This window comes from Camponotus vicinus, unplaced genomic scaffold, assembly GCF_025532165.1.
Source record: "Camponotus vicinus isolate PSW18456_S1 unplaced genomic scaffold, iyCamVici1.0 SCAF_4, whole genome shotgun sequence".
Taxonomy (NCBI): domain Eukaryota; kingdom Metazoa; phylum Arthropoda; class Insecta; order Hymenoptera; family Formicidae; genus Camponotus; species Camponotus vicinus.
The window spans coordinates 17,676,315-17,684,914 of record NW_028141976.1 but is presented as its reverse complement, the minus strand read 5'-3'; the positions used below and the strand labels follow the sequence as shown (position 1 = coordinate 17,684,914).

The following is an 8,600-nucleotide window of genomic DNA, read 5'->3' as shown; positions in this document are numbered from 1 at the left end:
ATTTAATGCAGAATATATAAAATACAATGCATTAGAAATATGTATTACAAAATATAATACAAATCTAATATAAACTATAATTTTAAACTTAATACAAAATAAAATTTATTACACGAAAGTGTCCAAAAAGTATACGTATAATATAAAATTTACGAAAAATTTTTACATAGACCAGACAAGACTGATTAGTAATGATTAATTACGCGATATTTATTATTAATAATCGACATAGAATAATAGAATTTAATTAGTTTTATATAAATAACGTATAAACGTAAATAATCATGATCAAAAGAGTCATTAATAAAATTATTGATCATTTCTTCGATTGTAAAACAAAGTATTTGCATTATTGACGCATTTCGTGCAGACCATGAGGAGAAATATTTAAAACGTGTAAAGATAGAACAATCTTTGATGTAAATCGAAGATTAAATTACAAAATAAATTGCGATTTAAAATTCGCGAGAAAACGCGACGAATAAATAAATCGACAATAATCGAATATTTAATTGCGAGATACGCATAATTTTTATAATATAATAATCGAATCAATAGACACGCGTGCGATATAATTATTATCACACAAATGTTGACAGACGAAGATATTTTAACAAACATTTGTGATCCGTATTGTTTATGAACATAAAATTCACTGTCCGATTTATTTGCGATTAATATATACGCGACTTTATACGAATTACACGATTGAGAATAAAATACATATCGTATTTCTCGCATGATTAGCTGAATAAGAAGAAATGAGCTCTATAAGTTTTAAAATATAATTAAAAATCGCGTTGTGGCCACGTTTAATAGAAAATAACGGAACGAATGATTTTCATTAATATAGTTATCGATCGTCTTTTAAATTATAGAAAAAAATATTTACACTACCAGCATTTTGCACGAACTATTAAAAACAATATTCAAAGACGTGGAAAGATAAACAAAGCTTCAATGTATAAGTCAACGATTAAATTATAAGATAAATCGCGACTCGAATTCACGAGAAAACGCGACGAATAAATAAGTCGACAATATGCGGAATATTTAATCGCGATACGTATAATTTTTATAATATAATAATCGAAGCTCTCAATAGACACGTGCGCGATATAATTATTATCACGTAAATATAGAAAATCGAAAATATTTCGACAAACATTTGAGGTCTGTAATGTTTGTGAATATGCAATTCACCGACCGATTTACTTGTGAATTTTTATAAGATAATTCGCGATTTAAAATTCGCGATAAAACGCGACGAATAAATAAATCGATAATATTCAGAATATTCAATTGCAGATACGCGAGTGACATACCGGTAATCCGATAAAAAGAGGAGCAATCTTAAAAATGGAGAACGATTAACATCCTGTTTCTACATCAGATTTCGCAAGATCAATCTGCGAAGAAAAGTTAAATGATCCATTGAACGTCGGGAACTTCACTGTAGGAGGGAACGAATCCTGGATCTTCCGGACTATTCCCGATAGCAATGATTTCAGTAATAAATCAACGACAATTATCCCTCGTCATTATCTTCAATTGACGAAATTGATATGCACATCAGAAAACATGTTCTTCCATTATTAAGAAATATATTTCTTTATTGAAAATTAAATGGATATAACGACCTTTTTTATTGAAATGTGATTGCGAACGATTATATTTATAAATAATAAAATACATGCATTATTGGAGTTTGTGTTAAATGTGCGAACACATATAATTTGGGGTATCGTTCGCGCGCGCGAGACGAATCGAACCCGATATCAGCAAGATTTAAAAAATTTCAATTCGAACAGTGTGCAAAATAAAATAAATCAAATAATTTTAAACAATTAATTCTGGATTAATTCTCTAGATTCTTATTCTTATAACGTTTAAATTAATAATTTCTTTTCTTTCAATCAATATCTTACTGATATAGGGGTACCCATTCGATTTGTCTCGAAATTTTTAAGTATTCGCACATTTTATGTAACATTCATGTATAATTTCGCTTATATATAATATATAACATTATTAAAAATTATAAAAATATTTTGGATACGTGAATTTGTGCATGTATTTTATTATACATATATATAAAATAGTATATACCTAAAAACTAATATTTCAAAATGGCGATGGATGTCCAATACCTGCAAATAGTTTCTTAAAAGAAACTAAAAATTAATGTTAATATCCCCAGCAACTAGAAATAATTTTTCAAAAGAGACAAATTATATTAATTAAAAATATTTCGTTCGTAATCATTTTTATCAAAAAGTTTATACAAATTAATTACAATATGAAATTACTTGAAAAATTAAAATTTATACACAACGCTATATCCATATTTAATCTACTATTAAATCTTTCTGGCATTATATATATAGACAATAATAATACCAATCCTAATAATGATAGAACATTTTTAGTGAAGAAAAAAAAAAGATACATTTCTCTCATCTAAATATATATTATTTAAATTAATTCGACGAAGAAGCGTATCGTCGTTGAATTACTACCGAAATCATTGCTTTCGGAAATTGCTAGGAAAACCTGGGATTAGTTTCTTCAATCTTACAATAAAAATTCCCAATTTTCAACCGAACTAGACGTCGCAAATGGATCTTACAAGAACCGGTGAGAAATAATTCTCCATGATGAAAATCGTTTCGATTCCTCGGCGGTACGAGCCACGCAACTTTCATTAACGTTTATTTAACGGAAGGAACAATGATAACGCTTTTATTAAAACGACAATCTCGTCTAAGAACGCGAAAAAGCGCGAGAAAAACACGGTGTTTTCGCAATGGTAATTTATTAATTTATTTATGAATATCTTCCGATACGAAAAAAAAATTCGTAAATACAAATATAACTGAAAAAACAAATTATTAAATTCATAATAATTAACTCGCGATTCTATAATATCGAAGGTGATCGTTAAATTTTGTGAAGCTAATATTTAATCGTTAACTTATCACATCGAATCTTCACTCTCTTATTCGACATTTCTTTATATTTAATTAGCAATATTTAGGAATATTATCTGACGAGAGGGACAGCGATAAAATTTTTCTGTTAAAATGATAATCTTGTATAAGGACGCGAAGAGAACGCGAAAAGAACACGGTATTTTCGCAATCATAATTTAATAATTTATTTTAAGAATATTCAGTTCCGCGCGATATGGAATTCATAAATAAATAAAGCTAACAGAAAGCATATCATTAAATTTATAATAATTGACTCGCGATTCTGTAACGAAGGCGTCCGTCAAATTTTATAATGCTTATATTTAATCATTAATTTAGCATCAAATTTTTACATTTTATATAAAAATTTTCCGAATTTATTAATGACTCTTTGACATGAAAATACAAACAGTTACTCTTTTATGAATATTCCAAAAATATATACTACAGAAATAAATACTTTAATATAATGAATTACTATTATGTTAATTACTATTATGTAATCATTATACGTATGCTTTCGATAATTTTCGTGTAATTTACATAAGAATTTACAATCGTAAATACAATTTCATATAATATAATTATAGTCATAATTGTATTGTATTTTACAATTAAAATATTAATGTTATAATTAAAATACAATTATAACTATTTATAATTTACAATTTACAATTTACAAATTTATGATGCTATCAATATCAAATAATAATATTCCATTTATTCAAATATTTAATAACATCGATATAATAATTTGATATTGATAGCATTAACATTTGGATTTAATATTATATTTGATTTAATACACATATATTTTTAAATTTTAAAATAAAATATAACATGTTAAGATTTCTTAAACGTTAATAATTATGCAATTTCTTTAATATTTCTGAAGATAATTTTGATAATTTAAATTTCACTTTTAAAACATTTTTATTTTTAAAACATGTTATATTTATTTTTACAACGTTTTTAAAAATAAATTCAATTTAATGAAAATAATTTTAATTTACCCTTAGGATTATTGGAATATTAAAAGAAAGAATGAATCTTATTTAATAGCCCTAACAATACTACTATTAAAGGATTCTAATAATTTTAATAACTCTAGCAATCCTACTATTACAGAATTCTAATGATCTTAAGAACTCTAACAACCCTAATATTAATAGAAGAATTCTAATGATTTTACTTAATAGCCTTAACAACCCTACTTCTTGATTAACTAAAATTATTCGAGATTTGAGGAACCTATCTCTAATCATCACCTCACCTAATCATGTATATTTTAGTCACGTGCCCTAACCGCGTGCCCTAACCGCGTACCCTAACCGTACTCTTCAGGCCAGTTGAACCTACCTTTCGTTGATCCTGGCCACTTTCTTTCTCGATCTCTAATCAGAGATCGAAGAAGGAGATAATTATTCCTTCTTTTGCCGGATAATTACCGGCAAATGAGCGTGAAATATTTACGCTCATTTAGTAACGATCGTTCGATTTCACGATCGTTCGTTAAATATTGAATATAACTTTATTTTAACTGAAATAAAGCCAAATTACTACAAATTTCTATAAATTATATTTTATAATAAAATATAAAATTAATGTGTGTATTTATCATATTACAAATTATTTAATTAATTAATCATTTAGCTTTATATTAAGTTAAAGTACAGTTTAAAAACAATATCTACAAATAAATTCTACGATGGATGAGCTATGAGCAATTAGAAGATGAGTGCGTATTATAAGAATAAATTAGCATCAAAAATTAATAAAATTGATAATTGTTAATGCGTGTCCTTTATTTAATAAATTAGACAAAATCTTTACAAAGAAATCTTTTCTTGATCTCTTCTTTTTTTAATTAATATTTCAATATATTTTCGTAATAGATGTAAAGCATAAGTTCGAAAGAACTTATTAAAATTATTTAATTTAATTTAATTTAATTATTTAATTTAATTTATTTAATTTAATCCATCCTAGCTCATCCATTTTAAGGCAACGGATTTATCTACAATCTACAATCTACAATCTACATCTACATCTACATCTGCAATCTCTATGAATCCGTTACCTTAAAGTTAAATAAAAGTTTTTTTCACTCACCGGCACTGATGCGCAACAGCGGAGTTGTTGTTATCGAAGCTAGTTGTCTGTAACATACAAATATAAAATTCATTTATAATAATGCTCACAAAATGCAATTAATATTTAAAAAAAATTTTATCGCGCGGAATTTTATATCCGATGTGTAAAATAATAAGCAGGTAATACGTAAAAATACGGAAAAATTTTATAAATTTTTGAAACTGTTTTTTAAATAGAAAATTTTATATGACTTTTATAAAAATCTTTCTCTTTAATTCATTTAAATAATAAGATCGAATTATTGTTCGTGTATAACAAGTTAACGATTTATAACAATTAATATATAAATAATAATATTCACCATCAGGTTGTTCCGCCGGTGCAGGATGCCTCTCCTAGGCCTGCTCCTCCTCTCAGATCATCAGGGTTGTTGCATCGATCTATATATCTATAACATACAAAAGAAGATTCCAATGTAGCAGCGTTCAAAATAATTAATATTTCAAAAATTATTGTATACATTGAATTTTATATTCGATGCATATAATAATAGCAGATTAATAAAATAATTCTATAAATTTTAAAAAACATTACTAATAATTCTCTTATAACTTTATAAAAGTTTACACCTTTACAAGATTATAGCTTTAATTTAAAAATCTTTTTCTTTAATTCTCTCTTATTTAACACGTTAAATGCCATGTGCATGAAAAAGTATACACGCTAGTTGAGTCCAGTACGCCGCGTGTATAATTTCGTATACACGAACAATAACTTCTGGCCGTGTGTATGCTACCAGGGCACGCTTAGCATAGGTTTCTTATGGCGGAATGGTTGGCGTGGCGTGAAGTTACACACCTTGCAACTTAGCCGAAATTTTTTTGAAAAAATCTTAGAAAGTCCTAAATACATCATTCTTAAGAAAATTAATAAAAAAAAGTGGTGTGGCCTGAAGGACCTTTTTCCAAAAATACCCGCGGCAGTTAACGCGTTAAATATAAATAAAAACATCAAATTAATTGTTGCGATTAATTGTTTAATTTAAATTATAATAAATATATTTAATATTTAATATATAATTACAAATAAATAAATTACCAGAAGGTTGCTCTGCCGGAGCCTGATGTCTCTCCTAGGCCTCCTCCTCCTCTCAGTCTTAGACGCGCGATACTTAACGGCACTCCCGCACTCACGAGCGATATTTTTATCGCTATTTTTCGCACTTTTCCGCGCGATACTGAGCGGTTCCCGCACTATTTCGATGCGATTAAAAATTTTATATTTGATCGCGCGATGTATATACTTAATATGTATATACTTTGAACGGCACTCCCGGTTTCGGTACGAGCGAAAATCCCATTTCACTTACGAGAATCAACTTCGAGTCAACCGGTCGGGAATGCAACGATACAACGAGCAAAGACTAAGCCCAAACCGGAAAGAAGACGAAATGATTGACGGAAATAGAGGAAAATGAAGTTCACCAGCTCTTTTTCGCGCATAATTATCCTATCTCGTATCGAACCTGGATCCGCTAAGCACGATTTCAGGTGCTCCGCCCGGACATATTATGCCTCTCGCGGTTGCTATATGCTACACCAGGCTAGTAGACGGCAAAAGAAGAGGATACCCACATTTTTTAAATGCTAACATTCAGCAATTTAGAAAATGGGAAAGCAACCCCTTTTACCGAGCGAAAATCGTGCCTAGGGGAATCCACTCGACTCCTCAACAGGGTTAACACACGCAGTGCGTGTGGCTGTAAACGAGCAAAGAGAAGGGACCCATTGACGACCATTCCGAGCAATCGATCGAGTTCTAACTAATTCGGGCCGAATCACTTGACGAAGCACGAAGCACGAAGCACGAAGCGCGAATGTACGTTGCATAGCAACGTTGCAAACTCGAAATCCTAGTTAGTTGGCATCGGAAGTAGAGACTCGTGACAATAATGAAATTGGGATTTTTATACGAAAAGTCCAACGCGGAAGCGCGAAAACGCGATGACGCGAGAAAGCTAAGCGCGAAAACGCGAAAACGAAACGCCGCCGTCCGCGACACGTTGACGGCACCGACGACGGAAAGTCGACGACGCAATGCATCCAACGCATTAGATGCGCGTGCCACATATGAGCCATTGTGCGACTCGTGGCAATGCTGTGCTGGGTACTTAGCTTCCCCTTCAGACTCCTTAAGATTTATCCTAAATTAAAAAATTAAAAATAAACCTCAAGGCACCATCCAAGTACTGAGCCACCCCACCGCGTCAAGGTGTACCCATACAGGGGTGGATTATATATATTTATAATTTAATATATAATTTGTGTGAAATTTATTTTATAAAATTTTTGAAAAATTATCTATATATAGCACCTCTCTTTTTTCTCGATTAAAAAAGAGAAAGATGCAGATATGTTTCTAAAAAATAAGCTTCAAGTCCTGATTAATTCGCCTTTTAATTAAAAAATAAATTATAAAATATATATAATATATATATTATAAAGTTATATAGTATACATATCACACAATTCAAATTTATTTAAAACATTGTATCGGAAATTAATTATTAGTCATTCGATCTATTACTATTCGACATTATATTTGAATATAAGAAATGTACATGAGAATCATAATGAAAATAATTATTGCTTGTAAATATATTACAATGAAGTATTAGTTAATAATTATCTATTTTCGTCGCTTTGATTTTTACTTTGAGAATGAATAAATTGTGCGCGAAATATTTAATTTAGTAAATAACTCATTTATCACACACTCTTTTGACACATTTAATAAATCTTTAACCGTGAAGTTAATTAATTATTCGAACTGTTTGCTAATTGTGTGTGAATAATGATTGCAAGGAACATTACACAGAGCATCTCGATCAGCATAATCAAAGCACTTTGTTTATGAAGAATGTATACTAATCGATTTGTTATAATTATAATTCTATAAGATTACTTTTTATTACACACATATACTTCTCATTTTTTATAATATATAATTTCACACAGAATATTTTACTCCTTACGTTTCTAATTAATTATCAAAACAGTACATCTGCTTTTAACAGTACATCTATCCTTTATAATTAATTTATTATTTATTACTTATAAAATAGCTGTTTAAATATTCTGAATTGCGATAAATTATAATTTTTTCCTTCTTTTACTAGAAATAAAAAATAATTATAATATTAATCGATCCATTTTTATCTCCGCGATAATGGTAAATATATGGTTATATCTCACAAAATTTTAAATATATGGTCATATCTCACAAAATTTTAACTATATGACTTTATCATTCGATTATTTTATCACGCGTTCTCAATTTGAATTGTATTTAGATTGTTAAAAAGTTGAATGATAAAACATTGAATAAAATACACTTAATCTGTAGTATCGTTAAAGAAATAATTATTTTCTTATAAAGATCACAATAAAACGATAATTTATTAGTTTTATAAAGAATAGATCTATAAAAATATTAATTGATTATATATATTTGAATTTCATTTTTGACGTATTG

At 28.5% G+C, this 8,600-nt stretch overlaps 1 long non-coding RNA gene across 1 annotated transcript; it reads right to left on the bottom strand.

Annotated features, from left to right (window-relative positions):
* Positions 1 to 4,967: 4,967 nt before the first annotated feature.
* Positions 4,968 to 6,253, bottom strand: LOC145970006 (uncharacterized). The gene is made up of 3 exons (XR_014438290.1): positions 6,165 to 6,253; positions 5,428 to 5,514; positions 4,968 to 5,131 (listed from the first exon to the last, which is right to left on the bottom strand). It is a non-coding gene; the product is annotated as an uncharacterized LOC145970006 (long non-coding RNA).
* Positions 6,254 to 8,600: the final 2,347 nt, after the last annotated feature.